Genomic DNA, 21551 nt, shown 5'->3' with positions numbered 1-21551 from the left:
TCTGGACTTACTTAATTATTTTAGCAAATATTTGTTATATATGCAAGGCAAAAGGCTGGGTCTGGTGAATATATAGAAATAGATCAGATATAAATCCCATCTTTGGAAAGCTACTGATCTAATGAGGAAGACAAAACTTGGATAGAAATTTCAATGGGTGCCTGGGTGGCTCAGTTGGTTAGGTGTCCCACTTCAGCTCAGGTCATGATCTCATGGTTTGTGGGTTTGAGCCCCGTGTCGGGCTCTGCGCTGACAGCTTAGAGCCTGGAGCTTGCTTTGGATTCTGTGTCCCCCCAACCCCTCTCTGTCCCTCCCATGCTTGTGCTTTCTCCCTCTCTCTCTCTCTCTCTCTCTCTCTCTCTCTCTATCTCTCTCTCTCTCTCTCTCTCAAAAGTAAATAAATAAGATTTAGAAATTTCAAGGCAGAAATATACCAACACTATAAGAGGGGTATCTAAAAGGGTTTTGAAGATTTTAAAGAAAGGAAAACCCAGGTTCACTGGGAATGGGTGAGGAAAGGCTTTGTGAAGGTTTCCTAGTTCCCCTTATCTGAGGAGCACTCTCTTAGATGGAGGTTTACATGCAGGGGGCTTATTAAGGATGCTCTCAGGATCAACACTTTGGGGCAGTGAAAGAAGCAGGACTGAGAAGTGATGCTGAACCAACCCGTAGTTATAACAAATGGCTTCAAAGACCTCATGGGGAGTTTTGGAACTGGGATGGCCCTTCAGAGTTGTTTCAAATGGGAGCAAGTGGGCCTAGCCTTTATAACCCACACCAGCCAGCCCATGTGTGTGGTCACCTATAGGCAAAGATGCTGGTTCCCACTCACTCCTTCTTTTCACTTTCTGGACTCAGGTATGACCTACTCTGCTTTGTATTCTGTTCCCATGCAATAAGCATACAGGGTTGGGCCCACCCTGCCATTTTTTCCTGATTATGGCTCTAACTTGGCAGATGAGGCAATACCCACCATACAGTGGGGGGGGGGGGGGGCGGTGAGTAGATTCAGGATACCCTGCATGCTCACATTCACTCATGCTACTATGTCTCAGCCTTATCACCGAATCTGTCTCACTCTCATTCTTGCTCTCTTCCTGGACATGCCTGACTTTGCAGATCCCTAAGTGTAAATTCAAAATGGAAGATAAAAAGCCCCACTTTGGCATTGGGTCCATTATCTTGTCTTAGCCAGCTTTTATGAGAAAGTCCCACAGTGGAGTTAGCTATATATATATATATATATATATATATATATATATATATATATATATATATATATATATATATATATATTTTGCACTTTGCTCTCTGGCACCCTTGTACGTATGTTCCATCAGCCAGAATGCTAGAAGAGTGGACGCATGAGTAGTGCCCCAACCCTAAGGATTGAATGTATTTGGATACTATTACTAATATCACTGCAACCTAGGTAGGCACCTTATTGAAGGTATTTTATGACACTGATTTAGAGAGATGCTCACTGGCCATGGCCAGCTTGATAACAATAAAAATGATCACAGTTATTAATTACTGAAAACTTTCTATAATGGCAAGTGCAGGAATGAGCAATTTATTAATACTGTCTTTAATTCTTACATCAACTCTTCAAAAAATATATTATTCCCTTTTGTAGATGAGTAAGCGGAGGACAATAAAGACAAAACGTCTTGCTCATGGTCACATAGCTGGTAAATTGAAAGCTAATGTTCAAATACTATTCATCTGATTCCTCAACCTTAGTTCTTTCTCCTAGATCACACTGTCTTTAAAAACAGGAAGTGGTTGAGGTTCCTGAGTGGCTCACTAGGTTAAGCATCTGCCTCTTGGTTTCAGCTCAGGTCATGATCTCATGGTTTGTGAGTTTGAGCCCCACATCGGGCTCCACACTGGCAGTGCGGAGCCTGCTTGACATTCTCTCTCTCCCTCTCTCTCTCTGCCCCTCCCCTGCTCACTCTCTCTGTCTCTTTCTCAAAAAAAAAATAAATAAACAAACTTTAAAAAAAACAAAACAGTAAGTGGTTATTCAGTACCTACCAAGTGTAGAGTTCTTTACATATATTACCTAACCGAACGTTTACAGCAACTCCATGACATTATTGCCTAATTTTCCCACATGAAAAAATGAGGCTAAGAAAACTTGACAAAAATAAGTGAGCTAAGTCACCATGCCAGGATTCAGTCCTACGTCTGACTGTTCTCTGAGCCTGTATCCCTTACACTCTGTCTCATGGTCTCCTTGGTAAGGAAACAGAGAGCTCAGAGAAGTCACCTGGGAATGTTCAGACATGTCTATAATCTATAGAAGTCATCAGATATTGTCTTCACTAACTGCTATATAAGCAGATTAATGTCAGAAGACTCTCCTCTTTTAGCAATAAACCAGATTTTAATGATCCATGTCCTCTCCTCCAGATTGAAGTCAACTTGACAGCCTCTATAAGCAGACACCCAAGGGTCCCTAGAAAGACCCCAGGATTCACAAGGAAGATGATCTTTACTGCACAGAACCATTGTGATACTCACAAACATCTATGAAAGTTCTGTAAAAGAGGGAAGAGGAAAAGTTCAAGGCAACGTTGTTAATACCTACTGAACCTTTTAGCAGGTTACCAGAGTCCTTGGAACCCAAATATAACTCCTCTGAGTGACTCCAAATACATACAAATCTCCACCAGAACCTGAGAAGAGATCTAGGGGAAATAATATTCATATATAGTAGTCTCTTCCAACATTCACCGGGATGAGGCATCAGAAAAGTCACTTCAAATAGCAGTTCAGGGGCGCCTGGGTGGCGCAGTCAGTTAAGCGTCCGACTTCAACCAGGTCACGATCTCGCGGTCTGTGAGTTCGAGCCCCGCGTCGGGCTCTGGGCTGATGGCTCAGAGCCTGGAGCCTGTTTCCGATTCTGTGTCTCCCTCTCTCTCTGCCCCTCCCCCGTTCATGCTCTGTCTCTCTCTGTCCCAAAAATAAATAAAAAACGTTGAAAAAAAATTTTCAAATAGCAATTCAAAGTGCTGATGACCCAAATGGAATGGAAAATCAGTCATGATTTCAGGGTTTTGCCATGATCAATTTAAAAGCTGAGATCCTAATAAAGCTGACTTATGATAGGCTATGTAAAAGAATCCAGACACAAAAGACTACATAAATGTCACTCCGTTTATAGGAAATTTCCAGAATAAGCAAATCTGTAGAGCCAGAAAGTCGATGAGTGTTTGCCGAGGGTATGGTGGGGGGATAAGGAATAACTGCTAAGGAGCACAAGGTTACTTTTTAAGGTATCAAATATTCTAAAATTATATTATGGTGATGGCTGTATGACCTTTTATAAATACTCAAAACATCAAAGTATACACTTTAAATAGATGAATTTTATGGTATATAAATTATATCTGGATAAAAGTTGTTAAAAAAGAAAGATGATTTGCTACATATAGATATTGATAAAGGGCACTTTATAGTAAAAAGAGTAATCAAAAAGCATTAAAAATAAACATATATAAATACATAAATATATGAGAGAAGTCAACCTAAGATTTTATCAAAAATTACCAATTAAAATTTAGGCCTGAAGTTCAGTACACACTTTGTCTAATTTGAATTGGTTTTCCTCTTTCAAGTCTTTTGTTAAGGTTACTTGAAAAGAGAATCTGAAATCACAAAAGAAAATCAATACCACAGTTGACCAAGGCCAGGTTCAATAATACTGCCCACATTTGAGTGCAGTGAGGGAAAACAGCATTCATTAGTCATATAATAACTACATGGCCTCCTGCTTATCTCAGAAATTCCTCCAAGGAACACAGCCATTTCCCACCTATTATTTCGTATTGATTTTCACCATCTGCCAAGAGGCAGAGAAGGAAGAGGAATTTCAACAGAAGAAGGTAAGACCAGAGGAGCACCAAAGGAGTGGGAGCAGTGCATACCCCTTAGATGTAATGGCAGATGGGCATGCAAGGCTTTCAATTCATTACTCACTTTTTTGTGTATTCAATTCTCTGACTCCAAGTTGGTCCTGTGACAGCTGGTATTCCATTTTCTCACCTGAGACCTATAGTCAAAAGAAGTCGAAGGGAGATTGTTCACTGAGAATCCCATCATCATCATCATCATCATCATCATCATCATCATCTTGTTATTGTTGTTATGATGATGACTGGTATATATGCAAATACCACCCCAATCCCAGCTCACTCTTTTGTACAATGATTGATTTTCATCAGGGAAATCTCCTTCAAGTAGCCAAGGTTCCCTGAGGAGCCCCTAGATACCAAGAGGTAGAACCAGTTTCTTTTCACATGTAATGAGACATAACACATGTGGTATTTATTGAGTGCCAAGTTCTGTTGTAAGTTCTTCAGGTGTATTAACTCATAATTCTCAGAACAACTCCACAGGGAAGATATTTTAATTACTGCCTCCATTTTATAAATGAGAAACTGAGGCAGGAAGCTTAGGAACTAGTAGAATATCACCTAGCTATGAAATGGTAAAGGGAAACTTGAACAAAGGCAGTCTGGTATTGAAGTGCTTAAGCATAACCACCATGCAAACTGCCTTCATAAGAGAGGAAAGCTTTTTCAAAGGTGAACGTTTTGTCCTGAACTTATATTGCTCACATATAGCCAAAGTGCAGTAGAGGTAGGGATTTTGATGACTCTCATTTCCTAAATCATGCAATTTTATCCCACAAAGTAGAGGAAGATGGAGAGGAAGAACCAGGGATGGATATTGAGAAGGAATGGAAGGGTGGCAGAAACAAATACTGGATAGGAAGATCGGGATGCCCTGGAACAAACTGCCAGACTTCAAGAGGTTACAAAAGAAAGTGTTTATGCAGGATCTCATCATGGAAACAATACTGTCTTAAAAGAACTATAAAATCCCTAATTTGAAAACAGAAATGAGGGTGAATCCTGGAGTGTGCTTGTTAGCCTCAAATGTTTGTATCAACCTGTTTAATATTATGTTTCCTTAGTCTCAATATAAAACGCAGCACTTAGTGTGTGGAAGCATTATGCTAAGTGCCATTTGATCAACAGTCACTCTTTTGAGTCCTCTCAACTACCCTACAAGAAAGCGCTAACATATTAAGAATAAACCTGAATGTAGTAAGTCCATGCCTGTTCTAAGCACATCACAAACTCATGTAACTCACACAACAATACTTTGAGAAAGAAACTCTTCATTTTATTATCCTCATTTCACAGATGAAGAAACTGAGGCAATGAAAATTTAAGAAGATTGTCCAAGTTCACATGGTTACTATGAGGTAGATCCAAGGTTTGAACCAAGCAATCTGACTCCAATCTGTGCGGTTTACCACTGAACTATATTGCTTCTGCATAGCACTCTGCTGGCTATTTTCCAAATGTTATTAACAATTACACTAAGCCAATTTTACAATCTAGGAAAATGAGCCTTAGAAGAGTTATGATATTTCACCAAGGTCACTCAGATAGTGACTGGCAGATCTGTATTTTGAACTCACGTCTCTTAAATACCAGTACCCTCACTCTTAAATATTAAGCAAGAATCATAACCTGCAAGATTCACAGAGAGAAAACAAAGTTACAAGAAAAAGAAGGCACAGAACTTAGATCAAAGCTTTAACTAAAAGACAACATGACCTTACTCTTAAAAGCAAATGCCAATCTCTCCTAGGCTCCTATGGAAAAAGTCCAGCATGGAACTAATGTTTCAATCCCTAAACATGAATAACCCCTCTCCTCCATCAGAATTCCAGCTACCTACCTCTAAGGGGCTACAAGCAGTTGGGTGTAGGTCACTACCGTTCTTAGCACCTGAACCCATCTTGTTCTGGGAATGGACCACCCTCCATTACTTAGTGACTTCCCTTTTTGACCAATTCAGCTTTGTAAGGAAATATCCACCTTGCAGATCATTTGTTGGAAGGTGGTATTGTTCAATAAGTATCTCTTGATTAAGGATTAAATGAATGCTAAAGTTGTTGAATGGATCAAATTAGATAAAGCCTACAGAGCACTTAGTTCCGTACCTAGAATATAGAGACTGCTCGATAAATTGTAGCGGCTGTGCTACTACTATTCTCATTGCTAGTACATCATTTTTGGTTTTGGCTATTGCTAATTATTAAGGGACAGAGAAAACATAGATACACAGTAAAGCCCCAAAAGCAAGCCCACTCATTGGAAAGAATTCATAGAGGAAAAAAGGGAGATCATTTTCCTGCCTCCTAAGAGAGTGACTAAAAGACTTAGGAAGGGATGACTACAATTTAGCATGGCATATAGCTGTAATTCAGTGTCTCCCAGGTGTGAGTAAGACTCATTATAAGATTTAGATTGGTTTTATACATGCAAGTCCACTGAAAAAAATGATTTACTTCAAATAATAGTTCAGTAGACTATTATTTGGTTTAATTCCACTGCCCTAGTTCTTATTTTAGTTACAACAGATGATTATAGAAATTTCAGAAAATTCAGATAAAATGAAAGAAATTAAAATCACATATGAATGATGTTTTCATATGTGTATGCATATATACATACACATACATACACATATACATACACATATACATATACATACACAGATGGTCCCTGACTTACAATGGTTAGACTTAAGATTTTTCACCTTCATGATGTTGAAGAAGCAATATGCAGTCAGCAGAAAGCATACTTCCAGTTTTCATTTTGATCTTTTCAAAATTAAGTGGTAGGCTAGCAATTAAGGCTAGCAATTAAGTGGTAGGATCCCCTCTTGTGATGCTGGGCACTGGCAGTGCGTGGCAGCTCCCCGTCAGCCACACAATCAGGAGGGTAAACAAGCATTGCACTTACAACCATTTGGTACCCAGACAACGATTCTGTTTTTCAGTTTCAATACAGTATTTAATACATTACACAAGATAGTCACTTGTGTTAGATGATTTTGCTTGACTGTAGGCTACTACAAACGCTCTAAGCATGTATAAAACAGGCTAGGCTAAGCTATGATGTGTGGTAAGTTAGGTGTATTAAATGCATTTTTGACTTAAGATATTTTCAACTTATGAGTTTATTGGGATATAATCCCATCATTAAGTCAAGGAAGATCTATATATAGTTTGGTGTCACAATTTAGCATTCAGTATTACTAAACTATTTAGTAGTCAGTTATATTTAGTATTACTAAACTATTATTTGAATAATTTAGGGGCCATATATATAAAAGATATCTATCTTTTATAGATATATATCACTTTTAGATATAGATATATATATCACTTTTATATATATTCACATTTTTTTCAGAATTTTCCTATCAAATATGTATGCATATTTCTGTATTCCCTCTCTGTATAATATACATACGCACAAACATACCCATATACTCTATTTTAGAGCTGCCTGCTTTCGTGGTTCTTAATAACTCTTGTGTATATAGATCCTTAGACCTCCTTGCTATTAGCAAGCATCTGATCCAGAATAAAAAGTAGCAAGGTTTTCAGAACACTATAGGAAACATTTATTTTTCTGACCACTCACTAACCTTTCCCCATTCTTAGTCTGTGCGCTTCAGGTAAGGCATCACTCCTATTTCCTGACAGGGAGCACATTAGCCAGTCTCAGCCAATCAGCAAAAGGAATTCCCTTGCCACTATGACTGGTTCAGGAAGACTGGACGTATGACCCACATAAGTACAATCAGAGTGAAGCTCAGGACTAGTTTAAGAGTTAACCTCTTCACTCTCAGACTTGAGGCCACCATATTGAGTGTGTACAAAAGAAACCAACACAAGGCAGTTATGATGAGAGTTGGTGAAAATCTTAAGAATGATGGTAATTTCTGAACCCCTAGATAAATATCTGAGCAATGTAAACTCTGGCCTCCTCAATTACATAAGTAAATAAATTCCTGTTCTTAATTTAGCTGATGTGAGCAAAGTTTTGCTTATGGGCAAGAGAAATCATCTTAACTATTACAAGCACAAATCATAGAAACCAAATTTGAGTTTTAGTCCCAATGCCCTCCTTTTGTTTCTTTTGCTTCAAAATAAATTCCTTTTTGGTATAAACCAAAGGGAGTCAACATACTCGGACTTATTAGGCCAACCAAGAACACATGGTGTATTACAACAAATCATCCCATTTGTCTCCTGTTAGAAAAGCCCTTCCTTCTGTATGTTTCAAATACCTTTCTGTGCCATGAGTTTCTAAATGCCAAAAGTTGTTCAAATTCCTCAAGTTCAACAAGCAAATAGAAACTAAAATTTTGGTGAACATCAGAAAAGAAAACCTTACACCTGGATTATAAAAGTTCTCTCATGAGGTGGTTGCCCTTGGAAAAGAGATTTGTGGTTCAATACAATAAAAAGTTATTTCCCCACCTGTCCTCATCAAGCTTAATGAATACCTTACACATAAAACACCCCTTTTTATTACTGCATTCCATGTTCTGGTGGAGATCAGACTCCTCCAGCACATCAAAATGGTACCCCCCATCCCCATCCCCAGGCAGAGTACAATGATATTTCCAGGCATCATTGCCATGGGCAAATATGGCAGAGCCCTTCCCAAATGAAAAAAAAAAAAAAACTTTGTATCAAAGGAAGTAGGAGACTATCTTTGAAAACTAGAGCAAAAAAATTAATAACAATGTAGTCAGATATATTCAAGAGGCATACTGATCAAATACACACACTGTTTTAAAGCATTTATGTTCTGAAGGGAACACTTTATATCTATTTTTAAAACCTTGTTATGTTCTGTAATTTCCATAGCCTGTCACACCCATAGAAATTTATCTGCACCTCTCTTGTGGAATTTATCATTTGCTACTTTTAGTACCATTACATGTGTATAAGTCTTATCTCTTCTACAAGAATGCAGACTCCTTGAGGGGAGGGATCTTCTTTATCCTTATATCTCAGACATGACATAACTTGGTAGCTTGTAGATACTGAGCCTTCCATAAATATTAGAAACATGAAAAAAAATGTTTAAGTGTATTTTTTAAAAGCAGAATAAACCTGGATGGAAACAGAAAGCTTTTTTTCACTTGTTAAAGGAGACTGTGTTATAAGGAACTCATAAAAGTAAATAAAGAATTGTAGCTCAACTCAGATTTCAGTGAAGAAACTGGTTCTCCATAGACACTCAATCATTCATTCATACATATAACCTCATTCATCAACTGAACTAATATCTATAAAAGCTTCTGATAAAGTTAAGAATAGAAGGAAAATTAGAGCAGATTACTTCTATGGAAAGATGGAAAATTGGTCTGCTTTCCCAGATCTCAGTGCTTTATGCAGTCAGTGACATCGTGGAATTTATTTTATCACTCTTCTTGCTTAATTAGGACGTAAGAGAAAGGTAGGAGGATAAGAGTAGACAATTTTCAAATAAAAAGTGGTTCTTCCCCAGCAAGTTGTAAAAGGAAATCAAAGAGTTTCTGGTTTGTTTGTTTTTGTGGTAGGAAAATTGAAATCTAGACAGAAAAAACCTAAAAGAAGAAGAGAAAAGGCTGAAGGGAGAGAAAGAAGAGAGAGATTAGTAAAAGTTCTCTAAATTTTCAAAGAACGAAAGACAGAATTAAGAGTGAGTCCTGGAAAGACTTCTGACATGGGATCAAAAGATATCATGTGGACAAAAGAAGTATTCCTTTCAAATCTAGTATTTATCCTAGATTAAAATAGTCGAAATTAGTGGGAAGTGAGGAACATGTTGTACCTTGTTCATTGGTTTCATTCAAACCTAGTTCTAAAATACATAAATAGTTTAATACATTGATATCTTCAAGTCTATACTTTCCTACTAGAAAATGTGGCAGTATTTATTATTTTACCTTGCTCACATTCAAAAAGAAATTATTAGATCCAGGTATAATGGAATTATTCAAATAAAGTATAAAACAAGAGGCCAATAATAGCGCTAGACAAATGTTAGTCAATGAGTAATTAGTTATAAAGAATACTTTCCTGCCAGCTATACCTCAAATAAATAAATAAATAAATAAATAAATAAATAAATAAATAATAAATAAAAATAAAACCTACACAAAAGTTTTGGGAGTTTTTCTAATACAATTATTAAAAAAATGTTAAAAAAATTTCCTTTGAGTTTTCTCCCATTCATATAAATAAATATAAAATCACATATCCCCCAGTAAAATATAAAGAGTAAAGGAATAAATACATAATATTATCCAAGCAGAATCCTCAGCTCTATAAATGGCAGGTAGATACATTTGTGTTCAACGAAATGACTGCATTTTAAATTCATTCTAATAAAAAATAAACAAAACTTCTTCTATTTTTCTGTTTAGGTGGTATCCCAGTCCACAGTCCAGGCATACAAAAGAAACTCTCTGTTTTTCTACATTAACATAATTTATCTTTCAAGAACTGGATAATATCTTGAAATCCTGAGTCAATTTGATGTTTCTTCTTTTTTCTCCCTGGGGAAGCTTTCAAGTTCCAGATAGGGTTTATATAGGCTGCATGAGTCAAGGTGATGGATTCTGTCCCTTGCTGCCATTTTTCCATGTAGGCATTGATTGATAAATCCATCATCCTTTTTGTCTTTGGTTGTAGGTCCACACAAGTAGCTACAGAGAGATATGCCTCTCTTCCATTTACAGGAACCCTGTAGGTACAGTCTTTGCTGCTTTAGTGCAATGCTTGGTGTTAGAGAAACCATTCAGCTTCTAGTTCACTTTGGGGTACTCTCTGAGGCTTTGGAAAGACCCCATTGGGTTTGACTCAACAAGCATCTGGGCATCTGCTGCTTCAAAGAGTTCAGCTTAGTTTCTATTCTACAAAAGATGGTCACGGTAATAGGAAGGATGGGACTATGGAATGTGCAGAGTCAGCAGGGGAGGTAGAGCACTTTTCCTCTGTCTCATTATGTTTCTCCAAACATTTTTTTGTGGGCTTGGAGCCCTCTCAATTCTCTTAAGTGCTTTAGGCTGTAAACCAATGCCAAGAAGAGATTGGCAGGCTATTTTTTTTTTCTTTCTGGCTTGCTACATCCTTCTCCAGAGGCAATGGCCTAGGACGCCCTAGCTGTTTGAATAAGAAGAAAGTTCAGAAGGATGGAATTATCAGAAGGGGAAGGGAAAAAAAATTGTTTAATATTTCAAACTTTCCCAGGAAATAGGAAAAATGTCTTTGAGGTTATATGGAAGAAAATTAGCATAAAGTTGAGGTCAGGTGGAAGAAATTAGCATAAATTAGAATAAAGCACTCTGATTTTGCTGATCTCTCTGCCTCCAAGCAATCTTCTAGAACTGAACTTTGAAACTCTTTCAAATAGAAAAACTTACAACAAAAGCTTTCTATCCTATACCATATTCTTCTATAGACTTCATGATATACCCTGAAATATCTTTAGGGGTAAATCTTTGTTTTCTTCAATAGATCTCACTATTAGAAATTGAACTTTTCTCTCTATGAAATATATCCAAGATCAACAACTGGTCATCCTTGCCTTGCCCTTGGAAGTCTTTCTTTTTTTTTTAATTGAAATTTATTGTCAAATTGGTTTCCATACAACCCCCAATGCTCATCCCAAAAGGTGCCCTCCTCAATACCCATCACCCACCCTCCCTTCCCTGCCACCCCCCATCAACCCTCACTTTGTTCTCAGTTTTTAAGAGTCTCTTATGCTTTGGCTGTCTCCCTCTCTAATCTCTTTTTTTTTTTCTTCCCCTCCCCCATGGACTTCTGTTAAGTATCTCAGGATCCACATAAGAGTGAAAACATATGGTATCTGTCTTTCTCTGTATGACTTATTTCACTTAACATAACACTCTCCAGTTCCATCCACGTTGCTACAAAGGGCCATATTTCATTCTTTCTCATTGCCACGTCATATTCCATAGTGTATATAAACCACAATTTCTTTATCCGTTCATCAGTTGATGGACAGTTAGGCTCTTTCCATAATTTGGCTATTGTTGAGAGCGCTGCTATAAACATTGGGGTACAAGTGCCCCTATGCATCAGCACTCCTGTATCCCCTGGGTAAATTCCTAGCAGTCCTATTGCTGGGTCATAGCGTAGGTCTATTTTTAATTTTTTGAGGAAACTCCACACTGTTTTCCAGAGCGGCTGCACCAGTTTGCATTCCCACCAACAGTGTAAGAGGGTTCCCATTTCTCCACATCCTCTCCAGCATCTATAGTCTTGGAAGTCTTTCTAAGTCATACAGATAAAGTTCTTTTCAAACTCCTTAATAAATTAATCCCTTCCAAACCAATGTCATATATTCAGCTATTTATAAACTCTTTAGAGTTTATAAATTGTTTCACAAAGAAAGTGTCACTAAAAGTCAGACAATGTCTACGTGTGTCTCTTGTATCGTGCAATATCAGAAATTTCTTATTGATTTGGTCATTTTGTCCCACATTCATTACAATAAAAATCCAAACTTGCACTCATCTGGGACGACTATAAATAGCTCGATGAAGCTATGATTTATAGATTAGTGAATGTTGCCTTTTATTTGAAAATAGTTCAAACATTTCAACAGCCCATAAGCCTCTAACAGTGTGTACAAATCATCCATCTGGACTGCCTTTGTGCAGTGACCATGCATCATTTGTGGATCGGCAACATGGCTTGTGCACTTTCCTTATATTTTGGTCATTTTCTACTTTTAGGAGTCTTGCCATTCCAAGGTAGAGCTAGGGAACTTGCATTACCAGATTTCACTGCTACTAGGGTACAGATATGTGACGTGGATTCTGCCACTCACATGTACCTGAGCACAGCTGGGTTCCGAGGGAGATGACACACTTCCGAGCACGTAGGAATTGATATTCTGGCAACTGTGGTGAGAGAGACACTTGGTTCCTTACAGATAACAGTGGCAGAGCTCCTGGCATCCAATCATAGAGCATCATAGGCTGAGTAATGATGAGGTGGCATTTTCCCTGCTAAAGGTCCTTTAGTGGGACTAAGAGTTCTTAGTCCCTCAATTGGTTGGTGATTCAAGAAACTAGTTCTCATACCCTCCTGGAAAGTCATAAGTTACAAGTAACCTTTTATAAATTCCTTTTCTGGCTAAACTACATGTTGTTTGCAGTGCAAAACACTTTTATAGTTGCTGAACAAATAAATAATTAATCATACAATATTACACATGTATGTAAAAAAAAGTTAATCTCATTTATGCTGACACGTTAACACTGTTACTAAGATTCTAAGAGGGGGAGTCAAAAAGCAAATATTCAAAACACTAGCATTTGCCACATAGTCCAGGCAACATGGTGACCCAATATTAGTTGGCTAATAGATTTTTCACTTCTTTTTTTCATGTTTATACTTTTGGTGCATCTATTTTTGAGTTATTAAAAGAAGGAGTGTTTACAGGTAGTTTTTATTGCTGGTGATTCATTTTAATACAGTTCTAAGGAAGATGAAATGGGGCTGCCTAATACAATTACTCTAAACACTAAAGGCACACATTGTGTGAGCAATTACTGATGACTTTCCATGTACAGTGGATAGCAAAGATGAAATGCACAAAATGAGTAATAAGAGATAGTCCCAGTTATCGAGTAGCTCACACGATTGCCATTTCCCTAGAATAAAAATTGTATCCAAATGAGAAGTTCTCATTGTATTTCCATAATTTCTATTCATCCCTCAAATCAATTGTTCTTTCCTTGAAAATTATTTATTACTAAGGCTATCCAAGGAAAATAACTATTCTGTCCCTGTAGGACTCATTGGGAGGACTGAGAACTATTGCATCCTATTTAAAAGCATTATTATACTGCTCCCATGGACCACATTGACATAGCAAATGTTCTTTGGGAAAACAACCAGTTGAATCACTTATATATCTCCAACAATGACTACGTGCCTTGTGAGAATGCTAGAGCCAGCTACCCATCCTACACTCATCCTAACAAAGTTATGCTTCGTGGTACCAATAACTAATTACATTACAGTTCTGCCTCAGTAACATAGATTGATAGTTTCATTATACCATTTAATTAGAACTGTTTTTAATTTATCAGGAAGAATTGGTATAATTGGTGAAAGAACAGCTGTTGCAGGTCACATGGAAACAATATGGTTGAGTAACAGAAACTGGCAAACTTGGCTGGGAAATCCAAGTGGCATGTAAGTCTTTTGGAATGCATAATGTGGAGGGAAAGGAAGTCTGCTATCTGTCATATTTCATCTAATCAACACCTCTGAACTTTATCACTAGCGTTACTGGTGCGGGATGCATGGACACCAGCAAGAAGTACTTTGCAGAACCAAGGTCCACTGTGGCTCAATAAATTCTATTTCCCCAAAACAGGGTATCATCTGAGTTTCAAGGGATCTGAAGGAGAACTTTCATCCCTTAATGTAGCTGCTTCTTAGATAGTAAGTGCTAATTTTCTTGCATTGTCCAAACTAGTAGCAGATATAACATTTTAGTTTATTAAAGGAATAACTGGTATTAGACATATCATACTCTAGCCTGACTTCCTCTTTAAGGATGGACCCCTCTTCTATTACTCAGGGTTCTCCAGAGAAACAGAACCAATGCGGTATATGTGTGTGTGTGTGTGTGTGTGTGTGTGTGTGTGTGTGTGTGTGATAAAAAAATTATTAAGGAATTGACTCATGCAAATGTGAAAACTAGCAAATCTGAAACCCACAGGGTAGGCCATCAGGCTAAAAACTCAGGCAAGGAGTTGCTGTTTAAGTCTTGAGTCTGAAATTTGTAGGTCAGGCTAGCAGGCTGGAAATTCACGCAGGATTTTTATGTTCTGATTTAACACAAAATTTCTTCTCTGAGAGAACCTAATGTTTGCTCTTAAGGTCTTCAACTGATTGGATGAAACCAACTCACATTACTGAGAGCAATCTACTCAAATTCAACTTATTATAGATGTTAATGACATTTATAAAACATACTCACACCAATATCTGGACAAGGTTTTGACAAATATCTGGACAAGGTTTTGACCAAACAACCGGGCACCAGAGCTTAGCCAAGTTGACCTACAATTTAACCATCATACCTATTAACAAAGAAGCCTCCCAAGGTTCTTTCAGACTTCTGTCCACCTTTAGCTTTCTAAGACAAGAATGCCATGTTTCTACATGAATGTTATCTTTCTGTCTTCATGTTCACAAGGAACACATAGTTAATCAATTATGGTACTCTTTTCCACTGAGTTCAGAAATGCTTCTCAACCCAATGCTCCAAAATGCCACTTCCATTTTACTAAAGCTAGCATGCAAAATAAGTGTATTGACTCGCCCTTCTTAAGCAATTTAGTCACCGTGTGCTTTTAGCTTTTGTTTCTCTCCTGATTGTCACAATACAATTGTAAGCTGGATACTGAATATATAAGAATCATTCCAAAAGAGACTGTAGTCAGAGATTAATGCAAGAAAAGAAACAATGGAACCACAAAAATCCAACCCTGGTACAACAAGAGGACCAGAGGATCCAAATGATAACATCTCATAAGTCAAATAATGCATAGGGCAGTTAACTAAGTGTAAGGCAGTGGGAGACTTAGGGAGGTGCTCCAGTTAATGTCAAGAGTGAAGACTTAAAACTTCATGGACCAAAGGGGACGAGACTTATGCAAAAGAGGACTTCCATGGCAAACCCAAGATGAGTGGATGGGGAGGATATTCTGAGTTTGAGAAGGATACATCCTGGGCTTTAAAATTGTGTTATTCCCAGTGGAGGAGCCACTAATAGTGGTTAGTAGAAAGGCTACAACCAATGCTTCTTTACAACACAGCTGGGAAGACGCTAAGCCTGGTTTTAAGGCTTCCTAGTCAAGAAGAATGAGTATTATGATACAGTGCAGGCTTCTGCTGCCAATGCAGAGTTCAGTCAGGAATCCTCTGGAAAATAGCATAAGAAGGCTGATCAATATATGAGTCTGAAACTGTGGCTTTAATTGTCACTTCAGGTCCACTGCACTGAATTTTATTGGGTTTGACTGATCTTTTATCAATATTGTATACAATATTATCTTTTATACTCATCTTTATCTTTTGCTTCTTTATTTCTCCTCAGGACTTGAACAATCACCAATCTCATACAATCAAAATACCACATTTATCTTACAGCATCTCCTTCATGCTCACTGTCAAAACAGCAAATCCTATAACTTTTCTCCATTCCTTTCCCTCGTCCCCTATCCTTTCTGTTCATTTATCCTTTTTTACCTGCACTTCTCTGTAAAGATCTCTTTACAGACCTCCTAGCCTCCCATTCTTGCCATCTGACACAATTTCTGCTCCTTCTAATAGATCAAAGAACCTTAAAGCATGATTCTGCTAATGTTGCTTCTTTCATCAAAGGCTTTTGATAAGTCCTATAACCTTATAGTGTAAAATCCAAATTCTTTAATATTCAGTGTCTCCCATAACCTAACCCAGGCCATCTTTGCAACATTGTCCTCAGCCAGTCTCCTATTTTGAAAAATATAATCCAGAAGACTGTGCTATTTGCCATTTCCAGAAAATGCTTGGCATTGTTCATTTGCATGCCCTTCCATATGTGTTTTGCCTACTGGTTGGTTTCTATTTCTCTATTAGTTCATTCTTCAAAATCAGCTATAAAACTATTTCCTTTACAATGAATTCTCATTCTTTTCAATGAACTACTATATCACATGTAACAAATAGCATTTTACCATAGTTACCTCAAAAGAGACTGTATTTCCTTACCATATAAACTCGTGAATGATAAGAATCATTTTTTCACTCACTTTTTTTTTCCAACAGTGTCTTTCACACATTAGATGTACACTGTATGTTTGGTAAGTGGAATAATACACTGAAGAGTGAATCAATCCTTGGAGCAAGCTCATTCTCAGTCATCTCTCATAATCCATGTGAATGAAAGATTGGCTTAATCAGAGATGATTACAATCTCAAACAAATCCCTCAACTTCACAGTATACACCGCTCTAGCAAATCTTTTTTTCCTGAAGCAATTTACAAGTAGCAAAAAACTCAACAGGAGTTGCTTCCTTCACTCTATACACAGTCTCATTTATTCTTATATTATTTCATTCAGCTAGCATTTGCTGTGTTTTTAATGTATTCCAGGCCTAATGTTAGATTCTAGAATCACAGAGAACATAGTTCCTGTCTTCAAGGGCTTTCAATGGGGATGACTGAAAAGGTCAACTATCATAATTATGGTAGAGTATGACGAGGTGTCTAACAGAGAAATACGGATGGCCTTGGAAGGCAAAGGAGGGGCACCTAAGCCAAATCAAAATTCAGTGATGATTTCGCCGAGACAGCAGTATCTCTGCTGAATTGTTAAGGGAAAAGAGAAGTTATATAAATGAACACGTTTGAAGAAGGCAGCCCAGTGAGGAGAAGACCTGCATATGTGAGAGCACAGAGGCGTGGGTGAGCAGGACGGGCTTTAGGATTTACAAGCAGTTGACTCACAGAAAACAACACTAGAGTGGGTTCGTTTCCTATGGCTTTTGTAACAAATTACTACAAACTTGGTGCCTTAAAACAGAATAAATTTATTTTCTCACAATTCTTGAGGCCAGAACTTGGAAACCAGTTCACTGAACTGAAGTCAAGGTGTCAGCAGGACCATATACCCTCTTGAGGCTCTAGGGGAGAATCTAAGCTATTCCTTGCTTCTTCCAGATTCCGGTGGTTGTTGGCATTCTTAGTCTTGTGTCCACATCATTCCAATGTTTGCCTCAGTTGTCACAAGGTCTCATCTTCATATGATGGTCTAATCTCACTCCGCTTTTCTCTTATGAGGCTATATGTGATGATATTTAAGGCCCGCCTGGATAATCCAGGATGATCTCCTCACCTCAAGATCCTCCACTTAATCATATCTGCAAAGACCCTTTTCACCCCCAAATGCAGTAGCATCTAAAGTTTCAAGGGAACAGAATGTGGACATACCTTTGGGGGGAGCCATTTTCAACCTACCATATAAGTCTTATGAAATGCCTTGTATGCTAATCTAGCAGGAATATCCATAGGCAAACAAATGGAGAAAAGTCATAAGGCAATGCATGCCCCCAAATACATGGAACCACAGGTAAAATGCTGAAATATAAATATCTAAGGTTCATATTTCTCTAAAGAAAGAAATCAATTAAATTTTAGCAATACTTTGATATGGGTTTGGAATAAAAACAGAGTCCCTGAAGGTCTGAGGCAGCAACAAGCTCTTTAGGCATAACAAAGAGGAAACATTGTTTTTGATGCTCCAGAAAAGGAATGGAAGATGAGACAGAAGTGATAGATGAGTGGAGTTAGGGGAGAGAGAGAAGCCAAGATTACAGTCAAGGCTGTGTATCCATCAAGATACTCTAAAGAATACAAGAACAAAGATGTAGTACAAGAATTCGATTTTAGACAATTTTGGCAGAAGCTGAGAAAGCGAATGGCTGGAATTGATGAACATTATCACTTCTGGGAGAAGCTCTTGGCTCCTCAGTGGGCCCACGGACAGTGGCCTGGTGATGGGCCTGGGGCCACAGCTACCAACAGAACCAGCAGTTAGAAAGACAAGCTGGGATGCTCAGGGCACCCCTTTATCTACATGTCACTGTCGAACCATAACGACTTTCTGAGAGCAGTGGTTTCCACTTCACTTCCACCTTCTAAATCCCATGTAATTTTTCTTTTGACAAACTCTTATTTCCTGTTACTTTCTTTTGCTTTGCTGAGTAACAAAAAAAGGTGTTTTGTTTTGTTTTGTTTTTTGTTCGTTTGTTTTTTAGTGAGCCAATATGGTTAGAGTGAGGGAATCTCAGTCTTAGCCCAGTGGACACAACATATTCCAGTGGAGCCTATAAAATATGCACAAAGGAACTCCAAATCTTTGGTAAAGTCCAGGTTCACAAATAGTTTCCTGGAGTGAAATAAGACAGCACAGATATCATGTGTGAAAAAGACACTAGGCAGAGAAAATCCCGGAAACAGAACTCCCTCCTCCAGATTCACCAACATCTTAGAGTGTTGAGCTTCGGCAAACCACAGAAGACTTAAGCTAATCCACCTTGATCTTGACAGAAAAAAAGGCTCCTTTCTGACCAGGCGTATGATAATTTATCCAAGTCTGTAAGTTAGGGCTTTATAGACAGATACAAGATGATTCTAGGATTCACAGTAATAAATCTTTGGAAAGACTCTTTGACTTCTCCCCCAAATCATCTTTCTTTATTTTGTTAATTTATTTTGACTTGATGCAAGTCAAATTTATTTTGACTTGTTAATTTTTTTTTACTTGATTTATTTTTTATTGAGTCAACCTGTTAGACTGACTTCAAAGTCTCAGATCTTTAGTTACTTTCTGACACTCATAGGCCAATCCTACCCCTGCCTCCTAATGGGAAAATCTCTTCTGAGCTCACAAAAAGGAAAGTTAGATCATCAATTCCTAATGTCATCTATTACAATTCATGCTGCAAGAAGCAGTCCCAGAAAGTGTGCTAACCAGGTCTTTGTTCAAGTACACGTGTGATTGGTGTCCTTGAAAACACAGTGTGTACCCGATGCCCTTAAAGCCCATCTGAATTCTCATAGGGGCCAGCCAGGTGGTCTTCATATTTGAAGATAACTCAGAGAGTCACCTCACTTGTGAAAAAGTCAGCTTCTACCAGTCAACAGACTCAGTCTGCGTGTATGAGGGTGAACCATAAACAGCAGTGACATAAGTAAATCCATCTTATTATCAGTAAAAAAATATAGATACTATTTTTTTTTTACTAACTGACTTTACAAAATACTTTTGCAGACAGTTGTGTGTTATAACAGTCCCTCAAAATGGAGGATAAAAATTGTTATTCTCTTATTAATCTTACCTAAACTGGGGAAAGAGACATCAAGACTCTCCCCTAATACAGCATAATGAATGAGCATCAGAGCAGACCCTGAATTCTCTCCACTCTGCATCTGAATGGACATATCTATCCTTTCAAGAGTTGAAAAGAAATTCTCAGGAAATAACCACATTCAATTTCACAGTATTATCAGGAGAGGAAAAGAGAAAACATGTTTCTCCTCCATTATAAATAGAAAAATAAAGTCCTATACAAAGTAAGTGCTCAAAGATGCATAGCCAGTCAGATACAGATAAGTGAGACCTCAAGACTTAGCATCCGAGCTTCTTCACAGATTCTTAATCCTAACCACATCAGAGAACAAGAGGGAAATGTGGAAGGCAAGAAGACATTCCCTCTAAAGTAAGCAGCCCTTATACCCGGCCTCAGGCAATTCCATGATCTTAGCTTTTAATTTGTAACTTAAAAAGCCTAGTCAGCCAAATGACATTGATTTTATTGCATATTCCAAGATATCATAAGGATAATTAATCTCCTTAAAAACAATACAGTCTGTTGTATCTCCAGAGAAGCAAGGGGCTAAGTTTGTTCTTGGTGAATTACACCCAACGGGTACCACTAACCTTCAAATGTGCTACTATATTATTTAACTTTTAGACAGTTTAATACAGTTCCTGATTATTAATATGATTTTAATATCTGATAGTGCAAAAGGGTAATAATGTTGTAGAGCTAAGACAAGTGAAAAAGATAAAATTAACTCACTGCTGGTGAGTGATGCTAAAAATACACATTTTTACTTGGTTCTAACTTAACAATTCAGAAGAAAAAATAGCCAATCAATCAGAGAGCCAGAAAAAAAGGGGGATTGACTAAATTATCTTTTTGTCCCCATATAATTCAATAAAATTGAGATATGAAGGTGTTTCAATCATCCAGAGGAACAGGTATTTATATACCAAGTATTTGCTGAGCACTTACTGTGTACAAGGCCCTGGACTAGGCATCCAGGCTCTAAAACCCCCTTTTCTCAAGTGTTTACGTTTTCCCTGGTGAGTCAGATGGGAAAGGAAAAGATCACACTCTGCTACATGCCACAATAAATATATATGTACCAAGTATCCTGGCTTTTTCTTCCTGGATAAGCCCAGGATATCACACAGAAAAGGTACACGCAGATGAAGGAGATCAGTTTCCTTACCTAAGAGAAAGGAAAAGAAAGAGGAAGGGAAGAGGTAAAAGAGGCATATAAGCAGAGGTTTCATCCATCTTGTTTGCTGTCTTATCCACGGCCTGGCATATTGTTTCTATCACCTGATAAGTATTTATTGGGCAGATAGATGAACTCAGGTACAAGGATGTGAGAAATTTTGTTATCTTAACTCATATTTAACCACAATTTTCTATCTACTTTCTAATTCAGGTTCACCATCCATTCATTATTAGCAATGCCAAAAACACGAAAACATCTGAAAAACAGAAGTATTTTCCTAATTCATTTGGTGTCAAAATACAGCCTATCTAATTTGGTGAAAAAACCTGACCTGGACTGATATAAGGCTATTTTAAATCTTTATTTACCCTAATTTGTTGTGAATATATATCCATATTTCTGCTGAGAAAGTAATAGTGTGTTCAGTAGTGGGGTGCTGCCCCAGCCCTCACAGGGGGTTTTATATAATATGCACTAAAAGTACTGTTGGCACCTTTTAAAAGTGGGAGCATTTTTGAATTCCAAAACACAATTATCCCCAGAGTTTCAG

General features: G+C 37.7%; 1 long non-coding RNA gene across 1 annotated transcript in view; it reads right to left on the bottom strand.

The window, feature by feature from the left end:
* Positions 1-3002: 3002 nt before the first annotated feature.
* LOC113603395 (uncharacterized) overlaps positions 3003-21551 on the bottom strand; it is a 284281-nt gene continuing 265732 nt past the window's right edge. Inside the window, exon 4 of the long non-coding RNA XR_003424969.2 lies at positions 3003-4057. This is a non-coding gene — a long non-coding RNA (uncharacterized LOC113603395). The remainder of the gene's footprint in view (positions 4058-21551) is intronic.

The sequence above is a fragment of the Acinonyx jubatus genome, chromosome D1, assembly GCF_027475565.1.
Source record: "Acinonyx jubatus isolate Ajub_Pintada_27869175 chromosome D1, VMU_Ajub_asm_v1.0, whole genome shotgun sequence".
NCBI lineage: Eukaryota > Metazoa > Chordata > Mammalia > Carnivora > Felidae > Acinonyx > Acinonyx jubatus.
The sequence above is the reverse complement of the archived record's forward strand: the minus strand, read 5'-3'. Positions and strand labels throughout refer to the sequence as shown.